A 19,861-nucleotide genomic window follows, 5' to 3' on the forward strand; every position below is an offset into this window, starting at 1 on the left:
TTTTGATCTTGTGTGGTCTTTTTCTGCAGAGACTCATGGCACTTACAGCAAACACATTTGTCTTTATCAGCATCACTGAAGTAGGTTTGCACATATTATAGTCATGATGTCCTGTAGGCAAATGTGTTGCATCTGTGTGTAAGGAAAGGTCAGTTGATGGTAATGTAATCATTCTTCTATACACACACACACATAAGCACACACAGACACATATATGGTATCACTATACTGTATGTTCTCCTATTCCTTGGGGCATTCATAGATTTGTTTGGATATTCCCCAAAACATGGGATCACTGTTTATTAGTAGTAAGGGTAAAATATTCATCTAAACTCTTCCAAATACAGTCAAAAGTTAGAGCAGGAATGTGCAGTCATGGAGGGTACGCTCACATCAACTCTGTTTGCACATCTTTTTTTAGGCTGACGTTTAGGCTGGCGTATTTATGATGTAGGTTTACAGAAGACGTTACAAAAATAGTACCAAGAATAACATGAATATGGCATAAGGTAACGTACATGCTTTTTTTGGGTTCATGGTGGTTGTTATTGTTAATGGAAGTTGTTGTTTCCCCACTTTTATATGTACAGCTATGTCCAGAAACTTGTGTCGCTGCTCCAAAATGTATTCTTAAGTGTTATAGACAGAGGTCACGTAATACCTGTCCATATTAAGTTTAATGCAAACAATAAAAAGCACAGTAGCATTACACTGGTGGTTTTTGCATTTCTTTTCCACATTTTGCAGCGATGCGGTATTTATTAATGAGGCTGAATTTGTACCATAGTTTGTCCTGTGTTTCCTACATCTCAATGTGCTGAGCTCTAATACCCCAAAATATGCTCGTAATGTAAGACAAAATGTCAAATGGCACCGCTAATCTTCAAATGTTTTATAATACTGGCTTAAGTGTTGCACTGTCAAAAATCAAGAGTTGTGTTGTGAAATAAGGAGGATTCTGCTCCATATTAACATCCACCTTTTGGGCATTGTTGGTGTACCCAAAACATTCCAGGAAGTTCACTACACATCACTAAAGGGCATTTACCCAAGGGGGGGGGGAGACCTTTATTAGTGCCGTGACAACCTTCTTCCTATTTATTGCAACCCCCATAAAAAAAGTGGTTTAAACAAGTATAATAGAACAACTGAATGGCTGATCAGCTAATCAATAACCCAACATTACTTCATCTTCTGATACCACTACAATCTCACAGTGATTTCTCTTAAAATGTGTGAGGGTAAAGCTCCTGACATGTTCAGTGATAACACAGCATGTATGTTGATTTGGCTTTACAAAAGAATCCAGACCACGCCTCTAATCTTCTAGATGATCAGAGCGTGAAGATATGAAGTATGTGGACAGGATATAGAACCTGCCTTGCTTGTACTTCATTCTCAGATTACCTTATGCAAGAAGGGAATTTTATTTTTGGAATGTGACACACCGAGGACATACCAAGCTGTGTAGGCTGCTAAGGCTGCTGTACGGACACCGAGGGGTCAGTTGAGATCAGTGGACTGTTGCAAAATGTATTTTGGATACAAATTGTTTATACATGAGATGTAAAAGAAGAGAGAAATGGGGGGAAAAATCCTCTTGGTATACTGAGATATAAATAGAATGATATCATGTATGAAAGGGAATAAAGAGTAGCAAGCCATATTTATATACAGGAGAGGATAAGGGCAACATGTGAAACATAATTTTGACTTTAATCTCAGAGTTCTTCAGAAAAAAAGTCAGAATTCTTCAGAAAAAAAGTCAGAATTCTGAAAAAAAACCTTAAAATTCAGACTCTTTAAAAAAATGTTAAATAATGATTTTTTTAGACTTGAAAAAAGGTCATAATTCTAAGAAAAAGGTCTGAGCAAAAGTACATTATTTCACATGTGGCCCTAATCCTCTTCCGTTTTTTTTTTTTATATATAAACCACAATTCAATGTGAATATTTATACACGTTTGGGGGCAATTCTGATATAAATGAGAATAAAATCATAAAAAATAAAAGCATTGAACACAACAATAGAAGACTATTGTTGATGGACCAAAGATTAATAATGAAGGCATCAGTTTTATCAACCTGTGATGAGCATTTGTTATTATTTTTGACACATTGACACTTTATTCAAAGACAATAAATTGACTACATACACCAAAAAGTAATTCATACATGAGCTGAGAGGGATGACTGTCATTAGTAAGCTTAGTTCATTTTTACACCTATCATTTAAATGAGCTGATATACATCATCATGATCGCTATTTTGTATGTGTTTGTTTCTGTTTCTTTATTGTTTATTTCTTATTAATGTTTACCTTTGTTTGTGCATGTATGCACCTATCAAGGCAAATTTAACGTAGGGTAACTACTGTAGCAATGTCCTCCTTTCTGGTCCTGATTCCGATTCTGACATTGGCCTTTTCCCATTCTATATTCAGTCTAAAAGGCGTCCTAATGTGTTACATAAGTGTGAGACAAAGACAGGCCAATATATTCAGATAAACAAATGTCCTTTAAGGGACTGGGTGAAGGTGAAAAAGAGGGGAGTTCTGTCTAGACGCTTTATTGCCCCAATAAGAAGCTATGCTTGAATACGCTGTTTCCTCCACGTTCAAGCTAAACAGCCCAAAATGTGTGCAGTTGTAAAAAACTTGTAAAAGTTGTGGGAACCAGAGTGATATATCATCTAAATGGCATACCCACAAAAAAAAATGAAACTGTATAAAAATAACAATAATAAGAGATAGTTTCTTTGAAAAAATAAAAATCAATTATCACCTTGACACACACAATCAATGGAGACAGTGATTATGTGAAAGAATAGAGTATAATAAAATCCATCTTGCTGCTGTAAAAAGTAATAAACCATATAGAAGGATAGATACTTGACCTTTTCTCTGCCTTTTGTTAAAGGGATACTTGTTTCCCAGCTGCTGGAGTCCATGGTGATCCTTTTATGCTGGCCAATGTCAGCCAATTCCATTTTTTTTAGAGAGAAGAGATATAGTATATGGTATACATGGTGTGTTTTGCGGTGAGCACAGAAACCATAACACACACGGCCTGTCATGCATCTGCCAACAGTAAATATATATTGGTATCTGATGGTTATTCAGTATTTTCTATATCCTGACCTTGCACTCATTCCCTTTGGAGTTTACGCAAGAGGCGAGATGGAGAGACGTTAAGTTTCTCACGTGTCATGTGCCAGGCTTTACGATGGCCTTGCAGTGGACAAACAATTACGCCCTCAAACACTAGCTCAGGAATTGTGGATTGAACATGTGTTTTTTTAGGACTCAGTAAAAGATGAAAGGCACAGGCCAACTTGGGAAGGATTTCACATCAGTGTGACAATCAGTACTGGTGCCAAAAAAAAAAAAAAAGCCCAATTTTTATGAAAAGAGGCTATAGGACCTTTCTGATGAGCCAGCCCTCACTGTCTATATACTGATTTGAACTGTTCTAATCGGATTTTGTTTGGCCTTCCTGTCTCTCATAATCACTCACACTAGCGATAGACCGATTATCTGCCCTGGCCGATTATCTATATATATTTTTTTTTTGACAGTTTGCAGATTATCTGTATCTGCGTATTATTTGCCTGACAACCTATAAGGTTATGTAATTAAAAAGTGTGCCTCTTTGTCTCTGCTCCAGCTCTGTGTCTGTCCCTCTGTTTCGGTTTCACTCACCACTGAGTCTGACTTAATGTCCCGCCCCCACAACACTATCTGACTCTCTGTTACTGGGTAGTATGTTGAACGTTTCTCATTTATTAAATAATTGCTTAAAGCATTTAAACAAAGTTTTGTGTTGAAGTTTGTAACATTCCAAAATCTTAATCTTGACTTAAAGGTTTTCATTTTCCCTGTAAATGCATATCGGTTCCAAATATTGGTTATCGGTTTCATGAACTACTAATAATCGGTATCGACCTTAAAAAAAACTGTATAGGTCAATCCCTAACTGACACTCACACAACACACACACACACACACACACACACACACACACACACACACACACACACACACACACACACACACACACACACACACACACACACACACACACACACACATAGTGCGTGGCACTATCTTTGTGGAGACCCGTCATTGACATAATGCATTCCCTAGCCCCTTACCCTAACCTTAACCATCACAACTAAATGCCTAACCTTAACCCTTACCCTCACCCTAACCATAACCTAATTCTATCCCTAATCCTACAACCAAGTCTTAACCCTCAAACAGCCCTTTAAACTTGTGGGGGTCCAGCATTTTGGCCCCACAAAGCTGTCCGGACCCCATAAGTATACTGTATTCCCGGTTTTAGGACCCCACGAATGAAGTTAAACAAGAACACACACACACACACACACACACAAATAAGTCCACACATCCTCATTTTATCCATATTTTTTGTAATTTATGTGCCTTTGCTGTTTTATGTAGCCAACCTTATTTTTAAATTCCATGCTTACTTGGTCGCCCTCCTCTCAGTAATGGTCTGCATATTGTTACTTCATCTGGATGTTTGACCCTCACTGTGTAGAATTCTGTATTTATAGTTTGACAACCAGAAGGCTGTTTTCACATTCATCTGAAGAAGGAATACCTCTGCCTTAAATCAGACGTGTATGTACGAGCATGCTTTGTGATGTCGTTACTAGCTTATTTTTTGGGGCTTTTCCCCAAAACGTTTTTGACAGTGACAGTGGATAGACAGGAAAGGTGGGAGAGGGATGGGGGATGACACGCGGCGCAGGTCGGTTTCGAACCCCCCCCCCCTCCCGGGCCGCTGCAAAGGCCTCAGCCTACACGGAGCGCGCGCTCTTCCTGCGTGAGCTGGAGGTCGCCCCGTGATATCATTTCTATCTTGTAAGCCAATCATGGTCCAGTATGCAAAAGTGTTTGTGTCCAGCAGTTCAACTTGTGAAATATAACATAATATATAATATAATATAATCTTTGCATATTCTAGACTCAATGAGAGAGAAGGAATAGATGTGTTTTTGAGAATTTTCTGAACTATGTTTGTTGACTTTGTTTTGGGTGGAGAAACCTTAACCAGACACAATAAACTAGTCTTAAAAGCTGGGTATCTATAGTTGTCACAAACCGTGTTTGGGAGTTATAGTTACATGTAATGGCGTTATGTAATTACATGACAAATGAAATGTATTTGTAATCCGTTACAGTTACTGAGAAAGAAAATATGTAGTTAAATTACAGTTACTAATCAAAATGTTGGTGATCACAAAGGGGTAACATCTGAATATATAGCTTTTCGGTCAAAAGCTCATTATGTAGAATATAACCTTCATTCTGTTGCTTTGCATCTTTTTGGCCATGCAGGAACGCTTTGTTTTGGCATATTTCTGAACAACTACGGGTCAGGGGTTTGTTGTTTTTTGGGACAAACTTGAGTGCAACCTGGTCAAGGATCAGCTGTCTCTATACGTCCAGACAGGCTCCATTCATTTGGCAGTACGCGCTCACATTTTGAGCGTTGTTTTTGATTGGTTTTCTGAATTTGGACCGGCCGATCAAATCACGCCTTATGATTTCTTTTGGTGGTTGTGCTCATTCAAGTTATATTGAATCCCTTTTAACCCTTCTGTTGTCCTTGGTTATTATTATTATTTTTTGGGGCATTTTTATTTTTACAGGACAGCTGAAGACATGAAAGGTGAGAGAGAGGGGGGAATGACATGCAGCAAAGGGCCGCAGGTCGGAGTCAAATCCGGGCCCGCTGCTTCGAGGAGTAAACCTCAATATACGGGCGCCCGCTCTACCAACTGAGCTATCCGGGCGCCCAGTCCTTGGGTCAAATTTGACCCATTTTCAAAAAGTTTCTATATCAGAAAATGTGGGTTTCTTTCAACCACATTGTCAAAAAAATTAAATAATAATAATAATGTGGATGGTTCCGTAAAATAAATGATCAGTTCACTACTTTCATTGAATTGTTTTATTCAATTTTATAGCATGTTGGAGCAAAAAAAATGATACAAGAACATTGAAAAAATGGACAAAATGTAAAAAAATATATATATATATATTAAAAAAGTGGGAAAAAAAGAACAAAAACATCGAAAAAAGTGACAAAAAAATTGGAAAAAAGTGATTAAAACGTCGGCAAAAGGGAGAAAAAGTGTCGATCAATTTCAGTTTTAAATTTTGACCCAGAAAAAACGTAAAAAAAAGTGACCTCCCCAACGCTGAACACAAATACTTGGATTCAAGTAGTTTATGGTGGAAAGTAACCAGGAAAAAAACCTTCTCAACTTGTCATAACCTTTCAACATGCATGATGACATTTCACTACAATCCTGCGCTCCCTGCATTGAATCACACACTAGACAAGTGCTAGATTGCAAATAATGAACTGCCTTGTGGAGAAACACAATGAAAACACCGCATTTTTTTCCTACAAAAGGACCTGAAAACACAGCCAGGCGCCTCATTTCTCACCATTTCAGAGACGCTCTCTTCCACAGTGGGGGGACACCACAAATAGTCTTTTAATGGTTGACCAGTTTCTCGCTCACTGACACCAGGATTTCTGCTTATTTCCTATATCCTGTTTTATTATTTTATCCTCTGTTGGTTTTTCTTCAGGTGCCCCTTAAAACATTTCCTCCCTTGTAGTCATAAATAACGTCATTAAACTCACACAAAGGACAAAGGGGGAAAGTTTGTTCTTTTCATGCAACACTTGATTCCCATGGAAAGGGTAAGTAATGCCGGGGATAGGCAAGCATAAAATGAAAACAGTCCCGGTGACCTTTTTGTTGTTACCTAGGTCCTGTTTTTGTTTTCCGCTCATATTAGTCACATCGCAACACGCGCTTTGCTTGTAGCCGATCAATGCACCTTTTTTTTTTCCGATGATAGCGCTGTTAAGACCATGCAGTCATTTTCCCTGCCAGCCTGTGCTTTTTCCACTGTGCAATCATCTAAACATGGCATTATCTAGCAAATACAAGTATAGAGGCTCACGGCAATCACTATAGTGTCAGACTGTTTTCATTATTGATCAGCAAACACCCTTTCAAATGTCCTCCTTTTCATGAACACATGTATTTAGTTCTTTTGTTGGGTAACCTCAGCCTAGAATACAGACTGAGGGCACTGAGGTGAAAGGTATTGGATGTTTGTCTACCAATATTGTTGTTTTCCGCCACTGAATGCAGCTCTTTTGAAAAGCATTACCCATATGAGTCATACTGCATGCCACATACTGTATATCTACTGATTAACTGGATATGTAGTAGTAATAGTAGTAGCAGTTGTAGTAGTAGTATTATAGTGGATTTTCTGTAATAAATTGAGTTTTTAAAGCTCCCCTTCCACTCAAAAATGTGCAAATTCGTTCTTCACTTGGACGTTTGAGCTTTACTGTGCAGAAGGATGTCAGTGCAGAGTTTGACACCGAAAAGCAGTTTTTTCCGCATTTATCGATTTCAGGTGAGCACTTTGAGTTTAAGATGTGAACATGATTTTGTGACATCACAACCGGTTTTGGAAGCCAAGATGCTGCTTCCGTAGGTGGGATGTGGAAACTTGAACTCCAGCGCGCGCACAAACACACACACACACACACACACTGAGAATGGACTTTTCAGTAGATAAACAAAAAGATATTTTCATATTCATAGATTGCAGATTTTCTGTGTTTGTGTCTGTGTGTGTATGTGTAGAAAAACAACAGCATACCGCTTTTACACTGCCCCCAAAAAAAACCCACTTACACCCACTAACATCTGGCTTTTGTCTGCAGTGGGAAAAGTTACAATCGGCAGTCGGAATCGGATGTATTTATCGGCTCCGGCTCCGATCGGCAGTGATGGAAACATGACACCAGTGTGGCGAAATTACGAATCCCACTATGGCCACGCCAAGACCCGCCCTACGAAGCAGCTCGATTGGCTGGGGTCAGGCATTTGACCTCGAGGAGAGAGTTGAGATGGCGCCGCATATGGCGACTCGGTGTGTTTGTGCATGTTGCTTTAATGCTTTAATGTGACTTGCACCTACGATACCACGACACATCCCTTGTGTGTGTAAACATACTTGGCAATAAAGCTTTTCTGATTCTGATTCTGATTCTGATTCTGATTGGTTAAGGTTAGGATAGAGGATTGGTCAGGGGATAGGACCTGTACAAATGGGGTTACATTACCTTGCGTAAGCATGGATGAGCTGGCCAATAAATGCTATTGAAGGGCGGGTCTTGGCGTCGCCGTAGTGGGATTCGTGATATCGCACCCGGGTGGACACGCTAATTTCCGCCCACCTTTTTTCGGCGCGATGCTGTGATGCGTGTTGCCTCCGTCTGTAACTTCTGTGACTCGTTGCCACCACGGACACACATTTCGCACTTTTCCGCCCTAGCAGCGTTTGAACATTGTTCCAAATTAGTCGGCGCCGACTTTGAAAGAGAGACGGAATAAGTAACAGATATAAAAAAAAAAGAAGCAACCGCCATGACATTGTCACTATCCTCAAAGCTGCTTTACTAACCCAGTTTTCTGGCGCGTTGGTGACGTCTACAAGACACACCAGAAAAAAAAAAACAGAAATAGAAATAGTCTATCGCTTATTTTCAGTGGGTTTACCAGCGTTTTAAAAACCCCTCTTATAAACACTTATTTTGGTAGAAAAGGGTGGCCGATTATTATTCAAAACAGAGTGTTTTTATATGTCTTTAAACACTAGGGGATCTTTGAATACAAAATGTGACTGCAACAAGATATATACGACTAAAAGTCCAATCTAACTGAGCCATTTGCATGTTAGGACTTCACCCAGAAATAGTGGTAACACCTGGGTGAAACAGGAAGTATAAAAGACTCTGTCTTTAAACCAGAGATAACAAGATGGCTGCTTATTTGTCTCCCACTGTTGACTGGGAGGTTGGGTGTTGGGGGGCTGGAGGAAATGATGAGCCAAAGCATTCCACAAACAACTTCTGCTCTGGTCATAGATTCTCATGTAAAAAATTTTGGATAATAATTCTTGTCAAGATTTTTATAACCACTGTTGATTTGCCTTTTTTTCCCCCCTAACATTTCCTTACAGGTGGTGACGTGATAAAAGAAAAAGAAAAAAAAGTTAAGGTCTTTATAGGTTTATAGTGACGGTAACAGTGTAATATCCTGCTCATTACTGAGTGTGGGCTCAGTGTGGGTGCATGTGTGTGTGTGTTTTGTGCGTGCGTGCATGTGAATGAGTGAATGAGTGAGTGTGTGCAGGGGCGGGCGGGTGAGGGGAGAGATCAGTGGCCCACACATGGCTGTAATTTAATGGAGAATTGCCCAGTGGTTCCTGTGCAGAGGTAAATATAGTCAGGCTTTTGTTACTGCGTGACTATGACAAGCTCCTCCATCAATAAACAATAGAGTGTTGGGGGTCAACAAGGACCCACTGTATGAAAAGAACCCCGCTGTGTCCACTTCTCACTTTCTCTACCAGTCAGCCTCACAGCCAAGAAGAAGAAATGGATGATGAGTCTGTTTAATAACTAACCTGCAGAGCTGAGATAAATAGATAGATAGATAGATAGATAGATAGATAGATAGATAGATAGATATATAGATAGATAGATAGATAGATAGATAGATAGATAGATAGATAGATATATAGATAGATAGATAGATAGATAGATAGATAGATAGATAGATAGATAGATAGATAGATAGATAGGTAGATAGATAGATAGGTAGGTGGACTCTATTAATCCCAAATGGTGTTACAGCAGCAGGTATAATACATACATCCATACAGAATTACAAGAAATAACAATAAATGAAATAAAACCAATCAATGGCACTTTCAGGGACGTTTTAAGAACAGACAATTTCACATCCTGCTATTGCTATTAATTTACACATATATATATATATATATATATATATATATAGCAAGATGAATTGTAATTTTGGGGATGAAGAGGTCAAACTTGAAGAATTTGAGACACAATAAACAAAGAGATAGGGAGAGCTCGGCAGTCACCATCAAGCTGTGAGTCAACAGGGGGTCAATCCTTCAAATCTCAGATGCAATCTGGGCTGGGGGTCATAAACATTTTACAGGGTGGGAAGTGCTGAGCAGAAGGCCTGCAGGATCTCAGTCCTTTCTCACTTCTAATTAGCTTATGAGAATGCAGCAGTTACACAGCAACACAATGTCCACTCCTGCTTTTGTCATTTCAAAGTGTTAATTTCGGCTGAAATCCATTCAAAGCAAAAAGGAGAGAGCGAATCACGCATCAACGCCAAACAAAGACGAAATGTATGCATGTTTCACTTTTGGGACAATCCTTTTTCTTTTCTTATTCTGTATTCATGTTCTTGACTGTAGCGGTGCTTTGGTTTGTTGTTTAGTTCTTTTAATGTTAGTATTGTTTACTGTGCGCACCTAATATCAATATCATTCATTCATTCAATTCATATCAATTTGATTGCACATATCTGTACATGTTGTTCATACACTGTTCATATTGCATAGCCATATTTATTCTGCTCTTATAACACTGCAATATATTTCTTGTCCTGCCTATGCACCACCTGTCTATACTTGTACATCGCATTGCACTTTTCTGCTTTTTTTTTTGCACTTCTGGTTGGATGCAAACTGCATTTCGCTGTCTTTGTACTTGTACCCTGCACAATAAATCTAATCTAATCTAATCTATTCTAATCTAATATAATACACCAAGGCAAATTCCTTGCAAGTGCAAACTTACTTGGAAATAAATCTGATTCTGATTCTGACTATAGAGACTCACCTAAACATGAACTACACATCATTTCTTGTGAATGATATTGGCCAAAGAAGAGTCAAATAATTCAACTTTGGAGATAGATACATTGATTGTCTTATTGTTTGGTTCGGTTTTTATAACTCCAATGGAAGCCAGTTGTTTTTTGGGCGCAGGAGGACACATGCTATTCCAGTTCACGTCGATGGATTCAGTTTTGTTGGAAAGAGCAGCCAGATGGCAACGTGACCAGCGTAAAGTATGGCGCTGATGAAACATTGATGATTGAAACACGCCCGCGTTAACATGATCTCATGCTGACACACCCACCATCTCACTCACACACACACGCACGCATGCACACACACACACACAGACACAGCTTCTGTTCTTGCAATGAAGCAGAAAGTGTCGCCGGAATATTGATTGATTGATTGATCATTATGTGTACCTTTTCATTTCTAGTGAATGAGTGCTGTATGACTGCTGGCTGTCTCTGTGTTAGTCCTTTGTCACCTGCCTAGGGACTGCAGATGAAAAGTAGTTCATTTTTTAATAATTCTGGCATATTTACATGGTGTTTCTTTATGCAACAATGTTCATAAATATGCATGCTCCCTATCAAATAAACCAAGAAAATGAAAAAATAAAAATATTGAGGTCACGTTGATGTACACGCACAAACCAAAAATGTCAAAATGTGCAGAAAAAAATACAAAATAAAATGCACATCAAAGTATTGCCATTGTTCCGTGACCTAAACACATTGTCATCTTTGTATTTCTGATAAAAACGTGTACTTTAGTAACACTTGTGGCAGCGGCAGAAGTGGCAACAGATATTACAGACAAGGTACGCCTAGAATATGGACTTAATGATTCAAATAATGCAAATTGTGAAGGGTTCATTTAGCATAAGCCAAAAAAAAAAAAAAAAAAAGCTCTGAAAGGTGCCCTTGGGCGTTGAAGTGTAAAAACCTCCTCGAATACAAAAGACACACGCGGCGTAAAGTACTTGGCAGTGAATGTGGTCGTTCCTCATGGGGCTCCGAGACTTAGACGGCACCTGGTGGGTTTTTCCGGCCTCTTCAATGTAGGTTTTACAGCGGCCGTGGACAAAGACAGCCGCGGACCTCAGAGGTAATGACTGCCTTCTGTGGCTCTTAAATCCCCACGCCCTCTGCCTACTGTAGTCAACCATCCTCACTGCCCTGGCACTTCAAACCTGCTCACATTCCCCTGGAAGACGAGTCAAATATCACCGTGCTCTTGTTGAAAACATGTCTGCTTCTTTGGCCCTGTGATGTCTGATGTCCAAATCAGGTAAACATTTGGATTTTTTTCTTCACATACAAAAAGGAATAAGCTTGAAGAGCCCTTTTGTCCAACACGAATCTCCCTCGCGAAAAACAAAAGACATCTCGCGGTCTTGGATATTCAAAAGGCACGTTTGAGTTTGTTATTGCTTCCTCTTGTCCAAAAAGTTCAAAGAATCAGAGCTCACATACTACCAGGAGCGCAGGGACGTGGACAAGAGTTTATTACGGTTGTTATAGCAACCACAGAAATGGCTTCTATGCTGAACAATAGTCAGATGCCCCCCCACTCCACACCCACATCTGCTGCTCCCCCTCCATTCAGACTTATGGGATGTTCTGCCGATTATTTTCTGTCCTGCTTCCCCCTTTCAAAACTGACAGGCTGAGAGAAGGAGAATGAAATTAGGAATTCTGCCAACATCTGTGCAGGAACTGGGATGCGCGTAAGCTCTCTCCGGTAGCACTGTTCTAACGGGAAGTAGAAGAAGAAGAAAAGAGAAAAGGGAGGGGCCGTTAAAGTTATTCAACTCAATTGGGTTAAAAAAAAAAAAAAAAGTGCGTGACAAAAGTTCTTATGTGCTGTGCACGGTTTATAATGGCAAACAATTCCAGAGGAAGAGACAGAAAGGTCCAGCTGGAGAGGCTGTGGAGAATAACCAGCGCGTAGCAGCCAGAGAGCTGTGCAGAGGTCCAACATGTCTGCTTCCAGCACTTTCTTGTGCCTTTTATGTTTTTCGTGCTTTTATTGGTGACGCATAATGGGACATAAACACAACAGGTGAACAACCAGAGGCAGCTACAACACCACACACACACACACACACACACACACACACACACACACACACACACACACACACACACACACACACACACACACACACACACACAGAGACACCTAAGACTTAAGATATTTCAACGAGCAAATGACAAGAGCAGGGCTTGTGTGTGAGCTATGAAGATAAATGTGTTGGTGTGGTGTGAGACTTTATAATAACAATAATAATAATAAAAAATAAAAAATAATACACTTTATTTGTATAGCACATTTCATTCAAGACATTTACAATAAGTAAAAATAGACATAAAAAACCTGGAAAATAAGATGGAATATAAAACATACTTTCTAATCATTTTAGAAAATAATATATATATATATATATATATATATATATATATATATATATATTAGAATACATTGAATGCATAGCATAAGATGGAATATAAAACCCGGTCAGTGGTGGAGATTTATGAATATTTAAGTTGAAAACTCAGAAAGTGACGAGTTGACGCTGACTTTTCTTTTTCTAGAAGTCACTGACGTGAGGAAATCAACGGAGGTGAAGAGAGCACACCTCCCTCTCCTCTCTGACGAGGCGAAAATGAGCAAAGGTTTGTGTGTGTGTGTGTGTGTGTGTGTTAGAGAGAGAGAGAGAGAGAGACACAGAGCGAGAGGGGGGTTTACTTTATGGTAACTGTAAATCACAAGCTATACAAAGAAGAAGAAACCCCTCTAGTGCCTTTTGTCCTTTGATTCCTCGTGGACAGCAGCCACGGTGGAGCTGGATTGAAGCCACCTGCCGGTCAGCAGAGAGAGCACTGTTGCTTCCTGACATGACGGAGGAAGGATTTAAGCTTAGGGTGGCATATACATGCCTAATACATTCAAACGTGTCATTTGTTTTTCATCATCGACAAACAATTCAATAAAATACCTCAATAAAGTTGGGGGCTCAATACTTCGGATCAAGGATCGATTCTGGATTTTCGGTTCGATATCAATAAGGTGAGGAACATTTCAGTGACGAAACCAAAGTTTGCTTTGGATGTGAAAGACATTCTACAAGTACGATGTGGACCCAGCAGCAGTGGTGTAGTCTAATGTATTGTAGTGGGTATACTGTACTGCATATTGGCCAGAATCTGCATTTGGGGGAGTAGGGGGGGGGGGAGACATATCATAGTGGGGGGGTCAGGGTGTCCTCCCTTAGAGAAGTTTTGAGCATCAACGACTTCATTTCCTGTATTCGGATCCACTTTTATGCACCAATTTACGGTGGAAATCCCTTTATGTAGCCCATGTGAAGAAGAAAAACACAGATGACAATTCAAAATATATCAAAAATATAATGGAGATTATGTTGTTGCGTGTCACTGGGCATTTTTAAGTGGGTATATGGAAATCCTGGAGCTTTCTTAGTGGGTATACTGCGTATTCCTGCGTATCACGAAGACTACACCACTGCAGAGCAGACGAGGCGATAAAGGCTTAATGGTACTTTATTCACAAAACCCAGAGCAAGAGGAGGTGTGGGCCGATCACGGCAGGGTGTAGCCAGACTTGAGATCAGGGGCAGGCAGGCTTGAGGAAAAACTCCGTCCCGGGAAATCCAAAAACTCCAGGGCAGCACCAAAACCGGCTGCTCGGTGGTCTTGAAAAGAATGAAACACACGCAACCAGGTAAGTTCATGGAATCACAGAGAGAAAGAAACACACACACACACACACACTAATAGTTAGGCCCGAGAGTAACTGGCCTGACTGGTAGTCCAGCCCGTGAAGGCAGGGAATAATCTGGCGCTGACTGTGGGAAGCAGGAGGACCTTCAACAGGAGCCTGATGAGATGAATGACCCCATGTGCGCAAACTTCGCCAGGTTATCCCTACGAAAGCCCTGCCCAAAAAAAAAAAAAACCCATACATGGAGAGGGGGCGGGGGGGAATAAAAAGGAAAAATAAAAAAAATACGCAGAGCCCTGTATGCCACAGCACAGGGTTCCCTCTAATCTAACCTGCTGCATTATTAAAAGTATCAATGTTTACATTAAGATTTGAGCCCGAAGTAGTTACATTAATGTAGTTTTTATTTAACATGAACACGCTACAGCAGTCTACGCAATATAGTGCAGCTGTACAGACTCTACAGTCAGGGAGTACTGAGTGACATTTCATTCAGATATCTTGGGGTGAGAGGTCAAGGGACCCCTTTTAAACTGGCCCTGACAGTTTTTCCCTCGCCGAAATGCCCGAAATTTCCTGACAATCCAGGATGCCGAAGATGGTACCCAGTGGATTCCTCAGGTCTTCTTGTCTCGTACATATACTGTATATGATACGGACAAAGATCGGTTCTTGGATTTTTTATGAATCGATTTTGAATCATTCAAATGAAAATCGATTTTTTTTTTTTTTTTTAAACCCAGCCCTAGTTGATAATATTATGAAAAGGCTCATGGTGTTATCCACTGAGAAATATATGTCATCGCGCAGCTAAAGAGGGAACTAAGAATTCATGGAAGTCGAGTCGATTCGTACGGGCCAAAATCACAAAACTGCCTGAATGGGCTTTACACTCTGAACAGAATGTGACACCCTCTATCTTTAGACACAGACACACACACACACACACACAAACACACATACAAAGGGGAAAAAAACATCAGGAGGAGCAACAGAGGAGGGTGCTGGAAAGACCCCCCTTATCGGACACAAATGCAATAGTTTTTGTAAAAAAAAAAGTCTCTGTTATGAAGTGTCCAAACTTGTATTACTTGTCTGATTCCCCTGTGCCGTTTGGCGGTCCTCTCCCGATCACCAACTGTCAATTCAGTTCAATTCAATTTTACTTATAGTATCAAATCATAACAAGAGTTATTTCGAGACACTTTACAGATAGAGTAGGTCTAGACCACACTCTATCATTTCCAAAGACCCAACAATTCCAGTAATTCCCTCTTTAGATATGCGTCAGCTCACTTTTGTACTCATACAGACACAAACCAAAAGTTAAACTCTGAGTTTTCCTAATACATAGTGATGACTGGTGCATTTACAGGCAAGAAAAAAATAAAAAGGGTGGGGGGAATTAAAGGCTTCTGTCCTAGGAGGGAACCCAAACCCCCACATCCATATTGATTAAACAAATTTGCCACAAATCATAGTACAAATGCCCAGTGGGGGGCTATAGAGGTTAGTGGAAATAGCCCATTCATGCCCTGTCCTCCCCCGCAGGGCTGAGGCCTCGACTCTTGGCTCGTTTAAGCGTGCTGACAGCCTCTGATCCTCCGGCCATCTGCAGGGTGGGCTGGCCCGGCGCTCAGGGGTCTTTGTGTTCCAAACTTCAGGAGATTTAACAGTGACACAGAAAAAAAAAAAAAAAGTGAAGGACCCCCCCTCCCTCATAATTCTGGTTCTAGCTCATTTGCAAGACACACGAAATCAAACTGTGAAGTCAAAACGGCATGGAGCAAAAGCACTCGTAAACCCACTGATAAGCATCTTTATGATAACCATTTTGTTTAAAGTATTGCTGATAGGTGGCTTTCTCCGCAGCACACAGCAGATGTGCTCTTTCAGTGACACATTTTGGGCGAGCTTTAATGCCCCCAGACTCTCACCACGCTTCTCTTTGTGAATGAAAATGGGAGGAGACATGTGTGGAGTGTATGTACATGTGTGTGGCTTAGTATTTCTGAAAGCAGGCGAGTGCGTGCATGTGTGCGTACATGTGCTGAGCCACGGCCCTTAACAGGCAAGTGTGTACAGACTTTAGGAAATGTACACACCACAGCATGAATTACCAATTGAGATATATATATATATATATATATATATATATATATATATATATATATATATATATTAGTTAGTATATATAGTTAGTTTGCATATTTTCTGTTTGTATACACTTTAGTTTGAACTTGTTTTCTTTTAGCCTGCTTTAAGTTACTTTGCTGTAATCTTATACTTAGCTCAGGTGTTCAGCAAAAGTCATTTGAAATACGGCTTGAGAATGGAATAGGACCTTCTGTGGTCTACTGATGGTCCTCAGTGTCTAAGATAGCGAATCAAATCAGGCATGACCAGACATAGTGTTGATTTTTTTATGTTGTAAATCAACACCGAAGGAGAGAAAAAAAACCCCACTCAAAACAAGTCACAAAATCAGTCACGCTCCCCGCTGAACAACTACGAGGAATCGTGACGTTCCCTCATAGCTGAAGCTTTATCGTCGTATTCTCCAGGTTGTGATAGATGTTGAAGTAACGGTTTCCACTGCGGCCTGGCTGTTTTGGCCCTGTGTGAAAGGGAGCAGTGCCTCCCCTTCTTATAACCTCAAACACATGGTCAGCTCCTATTATTTTAACTGCTTCCAGTGACTTCAGATCTCGCTCGACCTCTGAGTGCAATCAGGAGGAAGGAATGGCCACATTAAAACAACCAGGCCCGGCGACAGCTTGGGTTACCCTAGTTATGGAGGCTTAGGTATTATTTGAAAAGCTGCAAATGTTCACTAATGATTGATTGGCTTTCTCTGGGAATCATTTTGGAAGCTTATGAATACCAAAAACACAATATCTTGACATGAAGGCGACATCATGGAATGACGTTTTTATAATGTCCCATAGTTATGTGTCTATCTATATGTGTGGCGAAGCATGAGTACAGCGCATGCTTGTATGGGTGTATGTTTTTATACAACCTATTTGTGTGTATGCATATATTTAAACACATTTATGTTTACAAACGTGTTTCTATTGCCTTGTATTACAATTTCTATTCTATTATTGCTGTATGCTGTTCTGTTTTAAGCATTACTTTCACTATTGCCTCATTTATCTGTTGGTATTGTCTCGTCAAGCACTTTGTAACATCTGTTTTGAAAAGTGCTATAAATACATGTCATATTATTATTGTAATTGTCATTTTTTTTGGTACCCTAATGTAAAAAGAAATCAAAGAGGTAGTATTCCTTTGAATTCTTTGACATACATTAGCAGACAGACTTTAGACCTCCTGTGTATCCCCCCTTTTTCCTCTCGGGCGGAGTACATGTCTGGAAATTATCTTGCTCCTGTTCATGCAGAGGTCAGAAGATGTATGATGTGTAGGCTCAGAGGGAGCAGCTGATTTGGTGTCTGCAGAAAACAACAAGCAGGTAATGCTTACAACAGCTGTGGGACTATTCATGTGTGTATAAGAAGGCACCCACTTCCTGCTGAGAGAGGTTTGTTTTTGTTTTTTTTCACCAGGGTCACAAATATAGTGGCATTTCTATCATTCTATCCAGTCAGATTCATGCAAAATACACATGCAGAAATGCGCGCTGGATTATGTGCATATCAAAACACCACATCTAGCATTGAGCGGGATCTTGAATCCGGATCCTGTATTGCTCCGCAAACAGGCCGGCCCCTAAATGCTTCCCCAGAAACCTAATCCAACAAAACAGCCCATCGCTCATAAAGACGCCACATGAGTGATGTGAGCAGAGCGAGTTATAGTGACCCTGGGACACACAACTCTTCCCTTTTTTTCCTCAAACGCGCAAATTCCACTGATTTGCGCTCATCTGCGATTTGGGCCAACTGTCGCATCAGTTTACATGGTAGCATTTTGAAAGTCTTTTCTTACACTGGTTTTACATTACCTGTAAAAAGTTTTTTTTTTTTTAAATAGAAGAACAGGAATCTTATTCAACAAACTAAGCTGTTTGTTTAATTCTTCTGTCTGGTTGCCACTGTTGATAAGCAGCTGCTTTGGAGCTGCAAAGACATTCAAATCAATATCTTTTTTTTTTATTTGTGTGCTGCTGCTGTTAGCGTTGGCTGGAGATGGAGACACGAAGAGAATTGATTTGAGGACAGGCAATCCCAATAATTCTACAAAAAAAAAATCTCGCAATCATATCACTTGGTCAGAGTGTTTGTGAGCACGAATGTGTTTGAATATGAAGCGGTAGACATTAGAAGATGGGAAATATGGAGGTCAACACATCTACCTGTGTATGATTTATGAAAAAGAGGCTAACTGACAACTCTTCAGATGTCTAGCAGTGTGGTGGCACACACACACACACACACACACACACACACACACACACACACACACACACACACACACACCCTTATGTGTAGCCAATTCTTTCTCAACCCATCTAGCCGGAAGTTACAATTGCTTCGCCCTCCACACAATGAGATAAATATACTACTCTGCTCCCGCCTGCAGATTTTTCTCATAAAAAAAAAACAAAAAACCTTTGATATTTTAGCCATCTGGCCGGAGCCAAAAAAAAAGTCCTCATAAAAGAGGCCCAAATAAGGTCAGGGGTCACTCCCTCCCTAGGTCAGGGGCCCTAGAAGGTTGTTATAGTGGACTTTACTAAAGTTGTCAGCTCAGATCCCCTTGACAAATTAAAGCGCATTCTTCTCTTTTTTTAACAAGTATTCCGTTACAGTCAGACCGATCCAAAGGAAATGTTACTGTGTGGGGAGAGAGACGGGAGCTAGGTTGCACAGATATGGAATATGAACTCACCTTTGTGCTGATGTATGATGAGAGATGAATTCATCATAAATCCAAAAGACTTTCTTTTTTTCTTTTTTTCACAAAACCATCTCAATCATACAGCCGACCGTGTACCTACAGCTTGTAGTTTTTTTTAATTGATCTTCAAAATCCTTCAAAATCCTTTCATGTATCAGATTTGGCTTTTTTTTCCCCTTTCAAAACCATTATCCATAAACGGCCTTTACTCAACACATAGTACATTAAAGGTGCATTGACAGCCCGTCATTAACCCTGACCTGTCTGTGTCTCCGTCCCAACGTCCAGAGGATGAAAGGCTCCGCTTGGCCTTATCACACAGACACGTTTGGCTGGCTGCTGTCTGTGTGTCAGAGCAGAGAATCTGCCTGATAACATGATACAGACGCTGGGAAGTTTGACAACAGGGATTTCTAACTAACGTCTTTTCTTTCAAACGTT

Source organism: Perca fluviatilis, chromosome 5 (genome assembly GCF_010015445.1).
Source record: "Perca fluviatilis chromosome 5, GENO_Pfluv_1.0, whole genome shotgun sequence".
Taxonomy (NCBI): Eukaryota; Metazoa; Chordata; class Actinopteri; order Perciformes; family Percidae; genus Perca; species Perca fluviatilis.